At 46.8% G+C, this 17855-nt stretch overlaps 1 long non-coding RNA gene across 2 annotated transcripts in view; it reads left to right on the plus strand.

Moving 5' to 3' along the window:
- The window catches only part of LOC110256804, an 80016-nt gene that overhangs the window by 13531 nt on the left and 48630 nt on the right, over positions 1-17855 (plus strand). For both annotated transcript variants that reach the window (XR_002338820.1, XR_002338819.1), the window contains exon 3: positions 11462-11548. This is a non-coding gene — a long non-coding RNA (uncharacterized LOC110256804). The remainder of the gene's footprint in view (positions 1-11461; positions 11549-17855) is intronic.

A 17855-nucleotide genomic window follows, 5' to 3' on the forward strand; every position in this document is an offset into this window, starting at 1 on the left:
TTCATGGAGCTTGCTTTCCTGTGGACGGAAGATGGGGAGCATAGATGGGAATGAATGATTAAATAAAAAGATAATTACAAGTGGTGTTAAGGGCTTGCATGGGAGGAGATAAGATGATGCGAGAGGGGAGATCACTCCGCTAAGTGAGGTGAGAAGGCGCTTCTGAGAAGGGGACTCCAGGCTGTGATCTGAACAGGACCCTGGCCTTGCAAAGGTCCAGGAGACGATCCTTCCGAAGAAGCAAAGGCAAGAGCACAGACTGAGGCAGGAAAGGCTTGGGGGTGAAGGTACTGAGGGTAGATCTGTGAGCTCGGGAGCTGTGCGAGAAGGCGTGAGATAAGGCTGAGAGGCAGCAGGGGCCTGGCAGAGGGGACCTTGGCAGGCCACAGGACAGTCTGGATTGTCTCTGACTTTAAGCATCATTGTATCTTATCTATATCTTTAAAATGATTTGGCTGCAAAGTATGCTCTTAAGGAGCTCAATGAATAAATTCACTGTCTAAGTTGGGTAGTGTAACTGTTATAGTTAAAAGCGGGAGGCAGCATAGTGAATTTGATGCTCTGTGAATTATACCTCAGTTAAAAGAAACCGCAAGGGTTAGAGTCATATCTTAGTGACCAATGTAGCATATATCTAGTTGGTGCTCAATAAACTATTATTGCTGTTATTAAGTTTTTGGTCTGTTTTTTTAGGGCTACACCTGCGGCATATGGAGATTCCCAGGCTAGGGGTCAAATTGGAGCTGCATCTGCCGGCCTCCGCCACAGTCACAGCAACGCCAGATCCGAGCTGGGCCTGCGACCTACACTGCTGGGTCCTTAACCCTCTGAGCCACAATGGGTACTCCTCAATAATTTATTTTGATGAATCGCAAAAAAAGGTGGAGGGAGTTCCTGTTGTGGGGCAGCAGAAACGAATCCAACTAGGAACCATGAGGTTTCAGGTTCCATCCCTGACCTTGCTCAGTGGGTTAAGGATCCAGTGTTGCTGTGGCTGTGGTGTAGGCCGGCAGCAACAGCCCCGATTAGACCCCTAGCCTGGGAACCTCCATATGCCACGGGCGCGGCCCTCAAAAGACAAAAAGATGAAAAGACGAAAAAAACAAAACAAAACAAAACAAAAAACCCCAAATAAAATAAAAACAAAAAACAAAGAACAATTGTTGAGGTCCTGATAAGCTATATATAAATTATCTAGCATTGTATTATAACAACCCAAAGCTGGCACTATAGACTATCTCACAAAGGGACTCCCCACTCTTCTTTGTATACAGTTGGTTTCAGGAGTCTCTACAAACAGTTTCTCCAAAGTAGATTTTAAAAAGTTCTCTGGGGGAGTTCCCGTCGTGGCTCAGTGGTTAATGAACCCTGACTAGCATCCATGAGGACACAGGTTTGATCCCTGGCCTCACCCAGTGGGTCAGGGATCTGGCGTTGCCATGAGCTGTAGTGTAGTTTGCAGACGCGGCTCAGATCTGGGGTTGCTGTGGCTCTGGCGTAGGCTGGCAGCCACAACTCTGACTGGACCCCTAGCCTGGAAACCTCCATATGCCATAGGTGCAGCCCTGAAAAAGACAAAAAGACCAAAAAAAAAAAAAAGTTCTCTGGGAGTTCCCACTGTGGCTCAGTGGTAACAAACCCAGCTAGGATCCATGAGGACACGGGTTCGATCCCTGACCTCCCTCAGTGGGTTAAGGATCTGGCTTTGCTGCAAGGTGCTGTGTGGGTCACTGCTGTGGCTCATATCCAGTGTTGCCATGGTGGCTGTGGTATAGACTGTAGTTGCAGCTGATTTGACCCCTAGCCTGGGAACTTCCATATGCTACAGGTGCAGCCATAAGACAAAAAAAAAAAAAAAAAAAAAAAAAAAAAAAAAAAAAAAGATGCAGAACTGCTCCATCACCACAAAGATGTCTCTTGCCTGCATCTTTATAGTCACACCTCTGCCTTTCTCTTCCCCCAGTCTTTAAACCCTTGCTACCGCTAAAAAAAAAAAAAAAAAAAAAAGACGTTGCATACTATTCATTGATTTACAATTTTCTTTTTTTTTTTTTTTCCATCTTAACAATTAGGCCTGGAGAGTTTTCCATATTAGCATAGAGATTGTTCTGGGAATCCCTATCCAATGCATATTTTTCTGTATGAATGAGTCCTAACTATTAAAGGACCTGAAGGTGGTTTTTTTTTTTTCCTCCCTGTGTTCTGGCTATGATCAACAAATGTTTCCTTGAATATCTTTTTGCAATCAATGCAAGTATGTGTATAGGGTCAAGTCCTACGAATGACATTTCTGTGTCAAAGGGATGTGTATTTTATTGATGGACGCTGTCAAGCTGCCCTCCAAGAAGGCCATATCAGGTCACAACAGTTTGTAAGAGTGGGAAGTCCTGCTTTATGGAGTGGTTGTTAAATGCTGGTGGCAAGTTTTATTTCATATTTTTATTAATGCTCTCCATTTGAGTGGAACAGGGTTTCAGCACATTATTACGCTGTGGGCAGATACTTTCTGCAGTAACCTAACTTTTCTGCAAATATATTTGTTTCCTAGGGCTGTCATAACAAAGCACTGCAAACTTTGGTTCAGAACAACAGGAATTTATTGTCTTACAGATCGGGAGACCAAAAGTCTGAAATTAAAATGATGGCAGGTGCATGCTGAGACAGGCTGGGATCAGGGACCTGGGGCCATTTTCTATCATGCTTGCACCTGAACAAACATCTCCAACAACAAAACACAAGGAAACTGTAAGGGACTGAAAAATAGCTGTGTGCTCCCAGTTGGGTCCACTTATGGCCAACAAGATACACCAAGAGCAAAATCCCAACTGCCATTTGTGAGGAGCTGGGAGCAAAAGCCAGTACCAGGCGTGTCCCATGCCTACTGCACCACAAAGTGGGTGGGCACACCACCTAAGCCACCCCTCTGGCCCTTTTCCTGGACCTGTCCCTACCCTCAGCCCAGATCAGCAACCAGCTCACCCCCTCTCAGGGAGTAAGCAAAGGAACCTGTTACTTATTTTTGTTCCCTTCTGCTGGAACAGGAGCCCCAGTAAAACCTTCCCTGAATTTCTTGTTTGGCTTCTTATGAATTTCTATTGATTCAGGAAGCCAAGAACCCCAGGTGGTAACAAAGCCATCTCTGCAGGTTTGGGGGAAGAATCTGTTCCTGGCCTCTCTCCTTGGCTTGTGGCAGCATAATTCCAGTCTTCACAGGATGTTCCCCCCGTGTGCATACTTATGTCCAAATTTCCCCTTTTTATTTTTATTTACTTATTTGGCCATGCCTGCGGCATGCGGAAATTCCTGGGCCAGGGACTGAACCTGCACCATAGCAGAGACAATGCGGGATCCCTAACTGACAGGCCACCGGGGAACTCCTAAATGTCCCCTTTTTATAAGGGCTCCAGTCATATAGGATTAGGGGCTCCCCTACTCCAGCATGACCTCGTCTTAATGAGGGGCATCTTCAATGCCCTTTTTAGGAATAGATCACAATAAAATCTACTTCTTAGACGATCGCATTCTGAGGGCCTGGGGTTAGGACTTCACCATATGAATATTTGGAGTGAGGACACAATTCGACCCATAACAACGTGTGACAAATAAGAACAGGCCACCCTGAAACACACCATAGAGTACCCTCTTTCTCACTCTGCACTGACTGCTTTTTTCCTACCCCTCTGTCTGGGCGGTCCCACTTCTGGCTCAGCCACCGAAAGACAGACCATTTGGGAGTGCTGTTGCTTTCCAGTGGCTGTTGTGACATGGAGCCCATTGAGAAGGAATTCAGTCAAATTGAGATGCGTTCAAGAGACCTGTGTTCATCCTGGGCAAAACCAGATGAGGATTCCCCTACCTTCTTCTTGTGCAGTAGGGCCCATCTAGTCCAGTGTGCAAATATGCAGAACTCAGAGGAGTGCTCTAGCTGTCGTCTTGATGACAATGGCTGAAGTACAAGACTAACAAGCTCATGCTCTAGAGCGGTGATCTTAACAGAGAGCTGGTATGTGCTAGGCGTGTATAAACATGTACAAACCCCTTCAGTTCTCACGGTGATCCTACAAAATAGGTTCCACTAATGATTCAAAGAGAGAAACACATTGGGGCACGTCTGTCTGTCTGTCTGTCTGTCTGTCCATCCTTCCTTCCTTCCTTCCTTCCTTCCTTCCTTCTTTTCTTTCCTTCCTTCCTCCCTCCCTCCTTCCCTCCCTCTCTCTCTCTTTCTTTCTTTCCTCTTTTTTTTCTTTTTCTCTTTTTAGGGCCGTTCCCGCGGCATATGGAGGTTCCCAGGCTAGGGGTCGAATCGGAGCTACAGCTGCCGGCCTACACCACAGACAGAGCAGTGCTGGATCCGAGCCACATCTGCGACCCACACCACAGCTCACAGCAACACCAGATCCTTAACCCACTGAGCGAGACCAGGGATCAAACCTGCAACCTCATGGTTCCTAGTCAGATTCGTTTCCGCTGCAGGGAGCATGCCTTTGAGTCCTGTTCAGTTCCTGGCCCTTAATTTGTGAGCAAGCCCAGTTCTGCTTCACCCTCTTGACTCATTTTAACTTAACGTGAAGCAATAAAAACTTAATTCACATTCAGCTGCTAGTGCTGGTGTGAAAGTGACTCAAGAAAACATGGGCTTGGCACAGCTCCATATTTGTACAAGGCTCACGGGAGCCATGTCTCTTGGCCATATCTAAGTTCTACTTTAGAACTTCCCACCACGGTGCAGTGGGTTAAGAATCTGATTGCAATGCTCGGGTCACTGTGGAGGCACAGGTTTGATCCCTGGCCTGGTGCAGTGGGTTAAAGCATGTGGCATTACTGCAGCTGTGGCCATAGGTCACAGTGCAGCCTGGATTCAATCCCTGGCCTGGGAATTTCTATGTGCTCTGGGTATGGCCATAAAAAAAAAAGTTCTATTTTATAATGAACTCTAAAATGTGGAAACAAATGAAGAAGACCACCCAAATGAGAACAAGCAAACGCTGCCACTCCTTCAAAACTTGCTGCAAGCAGAAAATCAGCCTCCATCACTTGTGTCTGCCTGAGATGCCAAGGCAGGCAGGAGAAGGGGAATGTTTTATAGTGAAAAGAAGGGGAAAGCTTTAGGTATGCTCCGATTGGAAGCTGTTGGCCTGGGGAAGCTGGAGGCAGATGCAATACAAGTATACGTCTTAAGTAATTGGTTTGAGAAGCAGCATATTTGGCTTTGTAGGGGAGGGGAAAAATATTTTTCCTCTGACTCAACTTGTGTTCTTTGACTGGGGTCCTGTACACTAGACCAACAAAAGATAGATTAACAAGAGAACAAGAATTTATCAGGGCATGCCTCAAGCCTCGGGTGGGAGAAGCTTCAGTGACGAGTGCTACAGAGTCAACTTGGGCTCATGTATCATCCTTGGTTGGAACCTTGGGCTTATGTAGCATCCTTGCAAAGGAAGCATAAATCTGTAGACCAGGAACAACACAAAGGAGGAGGGTTTTCGGCTTCTAAGGGCATCAGACCGAGGGAAGGCTCGCGGGAGCCGTGTCTCTTAGCCGTATCTAAGTTCTATTTTAGAAGTTCCCACCATGGTGCAGTGGATTAAGAATCTGACTGCAATGCTCGGGTCACTGTGGAGGCATATGGGGACCAATGGAAGACAAAGGGGGATATGTGTAGACAAATCTTGGAGCCAACTTTCTGTCTTCCTTGTGGCCATAAAAACTTCCTTGGCAGAGGGGGTTTATGGCAGTCTTCAATTTCTCAAAAGTTTCTGTTTTTTTTGTCAGGTAAGAGAAGCTCTGGGAAGGCTTCTTTCTGAATCTGTTCATTTTCATTGCCTCCAACTCAAAATAATCATTACGGCAAAGTGGCAGAGTTTAGGCTGGCCTTTTTTTTTGGTACCCAAGGCATGTGGACATTCCCAGGCTAGGGATTGAACCTATGCCACAGCAGTGATCACACTGAACCCTTAGCCACTAGGCCACCAGGGAACTCCATAGGCTGGCTTATTCTGATTGGTCTTGACTTGGAAGCTGGTGGTCATTGACCAAGTCCTGACCCATCTGGGAATGTTACTGAGGCTGTGAGTCAGAGTTTTAGTATCAGTACGGTCTGGCCCTCATCTGTTTGTGTATTCTGTCTCTCAAATATGATGCCGTGGGATCTGATGGGATATTAGGAGTTCTCCTTACTCAGGAGTTAAGACATAATCCTTACAGCCTGTGTGGTTAAACAAATAATTTGGGTCTAATTCAGAGTCTTCTTGTCCCACAGGGTTCTAGCCTCTGGCATTTGCCTTGCTTGTCTCTGGGCCCCGGTTGCTGTGTGGTGGCTTGAAGGGCTGTGCTTGTGTTACGTGCTCTCTGTGGCAGGTGTGGCTTCCTGCCCGTCTCCTCTGTGAGGGAATCTTCTCCGTGACCGGGGCTGCTGCTGCTCTCGGCCTCTCCCCTCCAAGCTCACCGTGGCCACTGGTGGCCCCTTTCTTTCCACGTGGGCAACAGCCTCCTGGACGTGGTGCTTGGGGGACAATGTCGGACCCCTTGGGAGGTGCTCGTTCGGTCTCAGGGAAACACAGGTACCGACACTTTTACCTGCGTGGCTTTGATCCATCACACTGCGCTGAGTGTTGTAGGGCCTCTTCTTGCACTTTTTTTTTTCTTTTCTTTTTTCTCTTTAGGGCCACACCTGCTCTAGCACATGGAAGTTCCCAGGCTAGGAGTTGAATCAGAGGTACAGCTGCTGGCCTACTCCCCGGCCACAGCAACATGGGCTCCGAGCCACATCTGTGACCTACATCACAGCTCATGGCAGGGCCCGAGCTGCATCTGTGACCTATATCACAGCTCATGGCAATGTCGGGTCCTTCACCACTGAACAAGGCCAGGGATCGAACCTGCATCCTCATGGAAACTAGTTGGGTTCGTTACCACTGAGTCACCATGGAACTTTTCTTCATGCACTTTAGCTGTGGGTTTTTGTTTTTACTGCTGCACCTGAGGCCTGTGGAAGTTCCCAGGCTGTGGGTCGAATTGGAGCTACAGCTGCCGCTCTAGGCCAGAGCCACAGCAACACTAGATCTGAGCTGCATCTGCAACCTATGCTGCAGCTTGCAGCAATGCTGGATGCTTAACCCCACTGAGTGAGGCCAGGGATCGAACCTGTGTCCTCATGGATACCATGTTGGGTTCCTAACTCTGCTGAGCCACAACAGGAACTCCAATTTTCATTTTTCTTCTACTTTCTGCTCTTGCTGTGATATCAGTGAGTCTCCCCAGCATTGCTCTGACATCTAGGGTGTTGGTCCGGCCTAGGACCAGGTGTGGGAAGCCAGCGAAACCTGGGAGCATCAATAGCCCTCTGGATGTTGTCTCCTCCCATAATGTAAGGTTTGAATACACTGCTGGATTTGAGATGTTCAGAGTTGGAAACTATAATGACTCTACCTGATGAATAAATGGTAGATTTACATCAAAGAATGCTTTAACTCAGCTGGCATTTATTGAGGCTCCTCGGCTCTGGGGTAAAAGTGGGGGGTTTGGGGCTGACAAAGGCAGGAAAGGACCCACAGAAATGTCAACATTTGCTTCAGAAGAGAGACAAAAACATCGGTGTCTCTGTATGGGACGTCAAGGCTTCTCCAAGGAGATACAACTCGGAAAGCCTCTGGCAGAAATAAGAATTGCCAGACCCTTCTCATCCCACCTGTCTCACTGTAATTGTTACAACGTTCCTAAGGACCTCCCCACCCCAGCAACTTGGCCTACTCCTTCCTTCCCCCCTACTAGGAAAGGTATGTGGCCCACTCCTTACCCTGCCCCATAGGAGCAACATACACCCCCATCCAACCAGCAAGTCTATCCAAAGACCCCATCCTTTCCCAGCCAACCAGCAAGTGAATCAGAAGCCCCCATTCTTTCCCAACCAATCAGCAGGTCAACAGGTATATGGCAGGACCACTCCTCACACTCCTTTGTCTCTGGGCTATAAAAGCAGACCCGACCATGCACCCAGAGTCAGCTCTCCCTGATGATCAGGAAGTTGGCCCACTGTGTTAGCAATGTCTCTTGCCTCAATAAACTTGCCTTTTCTACACCTTGGTTTAAATCCGGAAAATTCTTTCTCCACCCACGTGCAGAGACCACAACACTAGGGATCTTTGTATGGAAGGTGCCTAACTTTCTGAAAGCCGGTTTGCTGGAAAACCATTCGCAGGGTGGCCACTTAGCCAAAGGCCATTGGCCCCCAAGAAAATGTAACTGCAGATCCAGCCCAAACTGGCTCTATCCTACTTGCAACAAGGTACACAGTTGTTTTGCAGAGGCAACAGAATAAAACCGCAAAAGTCATGCAGCCAAAGCAGGCACAGAGGAGAAAATTTTGACCTCAGTTCTCAGAGTGAAGTTGCTCCCCTGCAGCGGAACCAAAGGACAGGGACTTGACTGGCACCTGCTGAAGGATCCCTTTCAGCAGCAAAGAATTCGTTGCCCAGGAAGATCTGGCGCTGAAGTCCCCTCCCGGTCCCCACCCAACCATAGATAGCTGCCCGCCAAAGCCCTCCCCGTGGAACCTGGCAGCCAGCGCCTGCGCAGACCTGCCCTCCTCCCTGACTCAGGACGTCTGACCGAACCCCCCAGATTGGGAGACTGAGTTGAGCCGAGCCTCCTATCTCCTGCCTGGTCCACTTCACAAGAAAGCCTTTTCGTTTCTCAAAAGCCACAGCCACCGTATTGGCTTCTATGAGCCCTTGGCTGGTAACAAAAACAAAGCATTGCTGTCTGGAGGTTGGCAGTTTTTTAAATAATTGTTTTTGCTCTGGCATATGGCAGCCTGCAAGGGGCTTGACAGAGGTGGGATTTAGATTTTGGTGACATGATGAAGACTCAGACAGTAGTGACGACGGTGAATTTCTTCTGGGCCCTGAGCTTCCGAAAAGCTGCGCTAGTGCAGAAATCTCCCAGCCTTTTGTGTTCTGAGAAAGGAGTCAGTGTAAATGGCCCTCTGCTCCTGCAAATTCCAGCAGATTCCAAGGTAATCCACCCTTCCTCATGACCCCCCCGGAGAATGGGGATGCTTCCCTCCCCTGCTTGTCCCTGGGTACCCCCAGTCCTCCTTCCTCACCGTCGTGATGTTCCCCAGTAGTGGGCATCTTCCTATAACAACAGTTTGAATAGAATCATCGCCTTAATTGTTTGGGGAATTCTGTCTTTCACACTAAACAGGCATCAGCAGGGCCTGGCAGCGGGGAGGCCAGATGGTCACAAGGTCCCCAGGGACCTTCAGCCTCACATCGTTTGGAGCACACCTGAACAGGTGTGATTTGCCTTGAGGAGGTCGGCCAGGAGGTGGCAGGCATCCAGACCAGAGATGGGCATTACCTGGAAGGACTTTTGTCTTGGGTTAGTCTAACAAGACCGGATATCACTCTCCGCTTAGAGAAACCAAGAGCTGAGCTTTCTAGTGGGCAGTACCAATCCCTGGAATGCGATTGCAAGTAGGTTGGTTCAGAGTTAGGTATGGATGCACTATTGAGATGACTCATTGGACATAACGTCCAGCTTTGTACCTGGTGTCTGGCAAATACAGACTTAACTTACTAAGTGATTTTTCAATTGGGAGAAAACATGGGATTCCTCTTCTCTCAAGGACAAAGTTCCTGGACACTTAAGGCGGTTTCATTCAGGGTATTGCAATAGGGAGAATATTCCTTAATGAGGGAGCATCTCTAAGGAGAGGAAAACTCAGGTTTTATAAAAGAAGGGAGTCATTGAAGAAGGATGGAGATAGGTGGTATCTTGGAATATGCTGGAAGGGCAGTTCTTTGTAGTTAGCCCTTTCCTAGAACACAGGGGAGGGGGTGGGGGGTGGGGGTATTTCTCAACCATCACTACTTTCTGGGAATACAGGGCTTTCAAAAGATGGTCACTTCTGGAGTTCCCGTCGTGGCGCAGTGGTTAACGAATCCGACTAGGAACCATGAGGTTGCAGGTTCAATCCCTGGCCCTGCTCAGTGGGTTAAGGATCCAGCGTTGCTGTGAGCTGTGGTGTAGGTTGCAGACGTGGCTCGGATCCCGTGTTGCTGTGGCTGTGGTGTAGGCTGTAGCTCAGTGGCTGTAGCTCTGATTCGACCCCTAGCCTGGGAACCTTCATATGCCGCGGGAGCAGCCCAAGAAATAGCAAAAAGACAAAAAAAAAAAAAAAAAAAAAGACGGTCACTTCTAACCTGTATCCTCTGAAATGAAAAGCCAATACCATCTCCTTTTCTGGTACTTTTAATTTCAAGTTTCTGGATATTCTTCAGAAAGGTGTAAATATTTCTATAGAATGCTATGATGTATATATATTTATTATCTATTATATATATATAATAGATATAGTATATAATGATATATATGCTATAGAACTGCCATGATATATCTATCATATATATGATATAATATATAATGTGTGTATTATATATATATTTAAATTTTATTGGAGTATAGTTCACTTGCAACCCATGATATATACCTATATATATATATTTGTCTTTTAGGCCCGCATCCATGGTGTATGGACCAGGCTAGGGGTTAAATTGGAGCTGCAGCTGCTGGCCTACGCCACAGTCACAGCAACGCAGGACCCGAGCCACATCTGCTACCTATACCACAGCTCATGGCAATCTGGATCCTTAACCCACTGAGCGAGGCCAGGGATCAAACCTGAGTCCCCATGGCTACTAATTGGGTTTGTTACTGCTGAGCCACAGCAGGAACTCCCCCAGGATATTAAAAAAAAAAAAAAAAAAAAAAAAAAAAAGAAAGAATTATATTGCTCCCTAGAAACTCAGTTCTGGCACTGTATTATTTGTCAGCAAATGAATCCTTTGTCTCCAAATGCATAGTGAATAAACCTTTATCCCCCCACGTATAATGATTTCTTTACAAAAGCTACCTTCATAATTAGCACTTCTTTAGAATGGAATAAAAGTAATTATGGTTAAATTCACGAATCTTATCTCTGTAATGGTTTTAACCAGAATTTAGTCTCTAAATTCCTAGGTACGGCAAATTCAAATTCCTTCGTAATTAGGGGCATTTTAATTCTCCTGTCTCTTTAGCTGAGTCACCGTCTATTCAACTTGAGCCTCTGCCGCATTCATAAAGAAGCCGAATGAGCCAGCGGTTCAGGATGACAATAGCTAACAACATCAGTGGCCTGGGAGTCAGCTCAGAAAGCTCTGGACCCGTATCTTTCTTTGACGGGGTTTATTTTACCTGGAATAATTTAAGGTTCAGTTTGTGTCCATGTTGGGAGTCACCGTGTCCTCCTAGGGCACTGATATGGCAGCTGCACGTCCGGAGCTCCATCTTTCTTAAATTGAGGACTGGGCTCACTGCCTCTTGGGAACCCAGATGAAAGGAAGTACAAGGCCAGGAGGCAGCATCCAGGAAGAGATGTGGATCTTATAAACATCTCTGCTTCCTATTGCTCCGACAGGCACCCTGGGATATGTGAGAGCTCGCTGGCCATCACGACCTGAGGCCTCAGCTCTTCTTCAGAACTCCACTCTTGTGACCAGATAAGGTAGGATGACTCGTGCATGGCGCATGAAAACCGAACTCCTCGGGAGAAAGAGAGAACGTCTGGAGAATGAAATCTTGTTTGTCGTTAAAGCAGAGCGAATGCTTAACAAGTGATTAAGTGTATCAGCTGCACTGGGTCGGGTGCTGTAAAGATGAAGAAGCCCAAGGACTGGCCCCTGTGCTCCTGACACCGTGGGCCCGGCACTGTGTCCAGCACTTCACATTTAGCAGCTTATTTCCATTTCCACCCCGCAGTGGGTCGTGTTGCTGGAACTTGGCCTCTGGTGACTGGTGGAGAATAGAAACCCAGAGACAGGAGTTTCCGTCGTGGCACAGTGGAAATGAATCTGACTAGGAACCATGAGATGGAGGGTTCGATCCCTGGCTTTGCTCAGTGGGTTAAGGATCTGGCGTTACCGTGAGTTGTGGTCTAGGTCTCAGACATGGCTCAGATCTGATGCTGCTGTGGCTGTGGTGTAGGCGGGCAGCTGTAGCTCTGATTAGTCCCCTTGCCTGGGAACCTCCATATGCCGTGGGTGTGGCCCTAAAAAGTAAAAAAAGAAAAAGAAAAAAAAAGAAAAAAAAAACTCAGATCGAGTTTTGGGTGAAGGAGTAAAAATAGCTTTGCCGGGCAAAGGAGGGTCACAGCAGGTGAATGCCTCAAAGACTGTGCCCCCCTTGGGAGAGATTGGGAGGTGGTTTTATAGTTTAGGGTGTGGAAAACAGGGCCAAAGAGAAGGGTCAGGATAAAGGCAAGTTTGCATTGTTTTCAAATCTGGTGTTCAGTGGTCTGGCGGTGGAAGAAAGAAGGCTTCATTAATGTCTTCCATTTGTTGGGGGTTTAGTTTTGCAGAAGAACTCAAAGACGTTGTTATGTGTATCCCTCGAGGGGGAACCAGAACCTCCCCAAGGCTGCACTATTATCTCTTGAGGGCTCCTCCCTGGTCTCTGCATCCCCTCCGTTCCCTAATGAGCAACTGCTTGAACCTGCCCTTTGGAACTCGGGGAAGGTCGTGGAGCCTGAAGTTTATTCCCTACAAATAGGAAATGGGGGACACAGAAAGGCTTGTGGGCCCAGAGGCCCACAGGGCCCTGCTTGGTTTCAGTAGGCGTTATCAATTCCATATTTATATGAGGAAACTGAGGTTTGTCGAGGTTAAGTCCCCTGTCCCAGGCCATGAACTTAGTAAGGGGCATCGCTGGAGTGGGAACCTAGGTCCCTCTGACTCTAATTTCCATGGTCAATGGCCTGCTTGCCAGCATCTACAGCTACAAATGGTTAAGATACAGATACCTACAGTGTCTACAGTTAAGATACTTTCAGATGAAAAAGTAATAATCCACAGAATGTGTGGTAAATGCTGGGAGAGGTCGGAAGTGGAGAGACAGTCTTGGCAGGAGGATGTGGTGGCCTGAGAACATTCTACAGAGGCTTCATAATAGGAGAGTCAAGGGACCTCCTCAAGGGCAGGAAGTGGGGGTGGATACTCTAAGCCAGTGCTTTTCATATTTAAACATGAATCAGAATCACCCAGAGGGCTCACAAAAGTACAGATTTCTGGGCCCCAAACGCTAGAGATTCTGATCTAATATTGTCACCCCTACCCACCCCTAAGAACTGGGTCCTTGTCTTGATTTATCTCCGTGTTCATTTCAAAAGCACCTGGTGTTTAACAGATGTTTTGCAGCTGTGCTTTGAGAGCTATGCAGTGATCAACTACCCCAAAGAAGCTTCGACTTGACCACAGGAACTCACCTATACAGATGAGGCCTGGAGGTGTCAGCAAGTTATCTTTGCCTCATTATCTGCTAAGATCTCTGCCCAAGGGGGCAGAATTTGTACTCTGCCAGGCACAATTCACGTGTGCAAAGAATTACAGGTGCAAAGAACTGTAGAAGACGGGGCCTGCTCTAGCTGCCAGAAGTCCCCATCCCTTTCCCAGAGTCCTGATGACATGTCTGCCTCCTCCTTAAAATTCCCATTACTCCCCTCCCTTCAGAGAGAAGGTGTTTTTAGAAGAAGCCCTTCCTTCTCCATTCCTTGATCAATGAATCAAATGTCTACTTGATATATCAGCCTGGTTTTGTTTGATTGGCATTTGCAACTCCTGGCAAATGAGCCATGGAGGGGTCACTGGCCCACAGGGGGTTGGTAACAATAAGTCCTGGATAAAAAATTAGAATTTGCATTTCTAACCAACTTCCAGGTAATGCTGATGCTGCTGGTCCAGGGACCACACGTTGAGAACCATGATTCTAAGTAAGGACAACAAAGGGTAGAATTCTAGGGTATATCTGGAAACCAGTAATTTGGCCACTTGGGTTCCCGTGGATGATTTGTGTGCAAGCCAAAGGATTCATGGAGATGGGACTGAAAAGGTAGTTTAGAGCTATATGCATTCCTGTTACCTTTAAATTAATAGTTTCATAATTAAAAAAAATCAGTGTACCATGTGCAATCTTAGAGAATAATTTCAGTTAGAATGCATGATAGGGAAAATGCATTCTTCCCTAGGGTAGATTGCATCATTGACCCCAACTCTTGCCCTGACTATATCCACGTCCTCTGCCATGTGACCTTGGATTTCTTCCATAAAGGTAGAACATATTTCCCTGCCCTCCTGTTTTGGATTTAGCCACATGCTTTGCTTTGGCCAAGAGAATAGGGCAGAAGTAATAGTGCCCGGTCTGAGCCTAGACCGAATGATCTTGCTGGTTTCCACTTGACCTCTTTGCCTTCGCCAAGGAGAAGTTTCTCCCTGGGCTGCCCGACTGGTCCAAGGAGCATGAGAAACACACGGAACAGAGCCATCCCAGCTGAGTGCAGACCAGAATGGTCATCCCCTACCCCCAGATGCGTAAGCAAACAATAGCTGATTGTTTTTTAAGCCACTGAGTTTTGCGGCGGTTTGTTTCACTCAGCAGTCATTTACTGATACTTCCCCTTTAAAACATGTTTATGATTTGCATTTTTTTTTTTTAGGCTACCTAATCCAAACGCCAAATTCATTATTTATTTTTCTTTGTATAAAAGAATTCAAAATTGGAGTTCCCACTGTGGCACAGCAAGTTAAGGATCCACCTTTGTCTCTGAGGCAACAAGGGTTCTATCCCTGGCCTGGGAACTTCCCTATCTCAAGGTGCAGCCAGAAAAGAAAGGACAAAAAAAGAATCCTAAAGGACACTTGTTATGCTTGCGTAGTTGGTGATAATATTCTGCAAAACGCCAAGTACATCCCCCAGACCGTTCCCTTATAAGAGGATCTGCTTCAGCCTCTGGGCTTTTTTCACATCTTCCTCTGTGGTTTCCTTGATTTCAGGCTCAGGAAGAGCCCCCTCCTTTGGCCAGAGCTTATTCTTGAAGGGTCTAATGAGCAGTCCATTATGTTGTCAGCTCAGTGATTACGAGCTCAGTGTGAGAGAAAAGTCATTGTTATGGAAATTCTCCTGATCCTATCTATGGCTCCTGTCTGTGCACTAATAAACTGAGTGCAAATGAGAACCTGAACTTGAGAGAGAAAAGAGAGCTGTTAAATTAAATACCGGTTCAGGCCAAAGAGTCATTTAACATTTATAAAACACTGTACCTTAATTTTTCATCAGTACCGTTCAGTTGATTTATCAGTGAGATCCTTGATTTGTATCCCGTGGCTGGTTTCAGAGATCAGAATATTATATCAGGTAGGAGCCTGATTTGTTGCCTCTTAGAGAGAGCAGAGGGCTCCTTAGGGCTACTGGGCAATATGGTTCATTCTGAAGCTAAAAGACCTTGATACAGTCTCTGTTCTCTACAACCTGATCTTTCCCAAGAGTGGTTACCATCTTGGCAAACTCTACGGGCTCCAGTCATCTCAGTGAAGCTGAGCCTTTGGAGCTGTGATCCTCATGGACTTCTCTTTGCCCCAGTGACTGCTGGGGCCAGGTGTCCAACCTTCAATCACCTCCTTAGTGGGTTCCTCTTGGGTCTTCCTCAATTCTGTTTCATAAGAGTGTCCTTCTGCTCCCTCCTGAGAAGAATGTGGAAACATGACTATTCTCAGTGTCGGTACTTCTCAAGTTTCTTTTTTTCTTGTCTTTTTGTCTTCTGAGGGCCGCTCCTGCGGCATATGGAGGTTCCCAGACTAGGGGTCTAATCAGAGCTTTAGCCGCGGACCTACGCCAGGGCCCTAGCAATGCAGGATCCAAGCCTTGTGTGCAACCTACACCACAGCTCACGCCCACGCCGGATCCTTAACCCACTGAGGAAGGCCAGGGACCGAACCCGCAACCTCATGGTTGGATTTGTTAACCACTGAGTCACGACAGAAACTCCACTTCTCAAATTTCAATGGAGAGCTTGTGAAATCACAACTTCCTGGCCTTACAGCACAGATTCTGATTCAGTTGGTCTGGTGTGGAGCCTGAGAATTTGTATTTCTCATGAGCTCCCAGGTGATGCTCATGCTGATGGTCTGCTGACCCCATTCTATCTGCCCTCTGAATTCTTATCCCAGATTTCTTCTCCCTCGGTTCTCTGGGCTGTTTCCTTCCTAGTCTCACAGGTTTTGCCATCACCAAGCCCATTTCTGTTGGAGGAAGCTCTAACTCTCTTGGCTCTTTAACTTCGAATAGACTTTAAATTAGTCCTTTCTTAGCAAGCATCAGTGGGGTAACAGCTTCAATAGTAAGCAGTTTTCTTTGTGCAAAACTCATGCCAGACAATAGGAATATTGGAAAGTGTACTGTATTTCTGCTCACAAGGGCTTGGAATTCTAAATGAGAAGGCAGTTGTTCAGTAAAGGATTAACCTTGACCAAAGAAAGGTTTGGCCCTTGACTGGTACCTGGGAGGTAACCTCTAAGCCCTGAGAATATCTTGCCTGCCAAGAGAATCTTTGTTTACTTGGGAATCTTGGGCCATACCAGATAGTTGAAGCTAACAGTGTAGTTCATGGGGCTAACAATACAATTTACAGTGGGGGCTTTGGGCCACAAGGTATCAGCTTGACATTTGGAGGGGCTGGAGATGAAGATCAGCCACACAGGTGGTCAGCCATGCCTGCACAACCAAGCTCCAATAAAAACCCTGGACACCAAGGTTAGGGTGAGCTCCCCAGTTGCCAAGACTCTGTGTGTGTTGGCATACATCGTTGCTAGGACAAATAAGTGTTGTCCATCTGATTCCTGGGAGAGGACAACTGGAAACTCATGCCTGGCATCTCCAGGCCTCTCTCCAGTGAGCCTTTTTTATTGGGTGATTTTAATCTGAATCCTTTCTTTTTTGTCTTTTAGGGCCACACCCGAGGCATATGGAGGTTCCCAGGTTAGGGGTCTAATCAGCTGTAGCCACCAGCCTACGCCAGAGCCACAGCAATGCAGGATCTGAGCTGTGTCTGTGACCTACACCACGGCTTACGGCAACACCAGATCCTTAACCCACTGAAGCGAGGCCAGGGATTGAACCCGCGTCCTCATGAATGCTGGTTGGATTTGTTAGCCACTGAGCCACGACGGAAACTCCTTAATCTGAATCCTTTCACTGTAATAAACTGTAACTGTGGGTATAATTATCTGAGTTCTGTGAGTCCTGATAATGAAAAATTAAATGCAAGGATGGCTTTGGGGCCCTCTCAAACAGCAATAATAAATATATGTAAATTAAGTAATCAATAACATGTGCCTGTTGCTAATGGGAAGAGGAAGTGCTAAGTTTCACAAGTGCTCAGTGGAGGAAACCAAACTTTGGTGGAAAAGGTCAGGGACGGTTCCTGGAGGAGAGAGGACTGGAGTCCTTCACCTTGAAGGGCGGGTGAAATTAAACAATAAAAATCCCTAAAGCATTCCCTTCCTATAAACATGTTTTGGTATGGAGGTCCCATCATTGCCCAGTGGTTAACGAATCCGACTAGGAACCATGAGGTTGCGGGTTCGGTCCCTGCCCTTGCTCAGTGGGTTAACGATCTGGCGTTGCCGTGAGCTGTGGTGTAGGTTGCAGACGCGGCTTGGATCTGGCGTTGCTGTGGCTCTGGTGTAGGCCAGTGGCTACAGGTCCGATTCGACCCCTAGCCTGGGAACCTCCATATGCTGTGGAAAGTGGCCCTAGAAAAGGCAAAAAGACAAAAAAAAAAAAAAGTTTTGGTAATATAAAAAAGCATGGAGGAAAAAAAATGGAAATGACCAATAATCAGTATGTCATTGAATTTTCTTTTAGTCTTCTTTCTATGTATATACTTGTTTGAAAGTTTTTAATATGAAAAACCTCTAACATCCGAAAAGCAAAGGGAAGTGTAAAATGAACCCCTTAGATCCATCACCCAATTATTGTGGTCA

This window comes from Sus scrofa, chromosome 14, assembly GCF_000003025.6.
Source record: "Sus scrofa isolate TJ Tabasco breed Duroc chromosome 14, Sscrofa11.1, whole genome shotgun sequence".
NCBI classification, from domain to species: Eukaryota; Metazoa; Chordata; class Mammalia; order Artiodactyla; family Suidae; genus Sus; species Sus scrofa.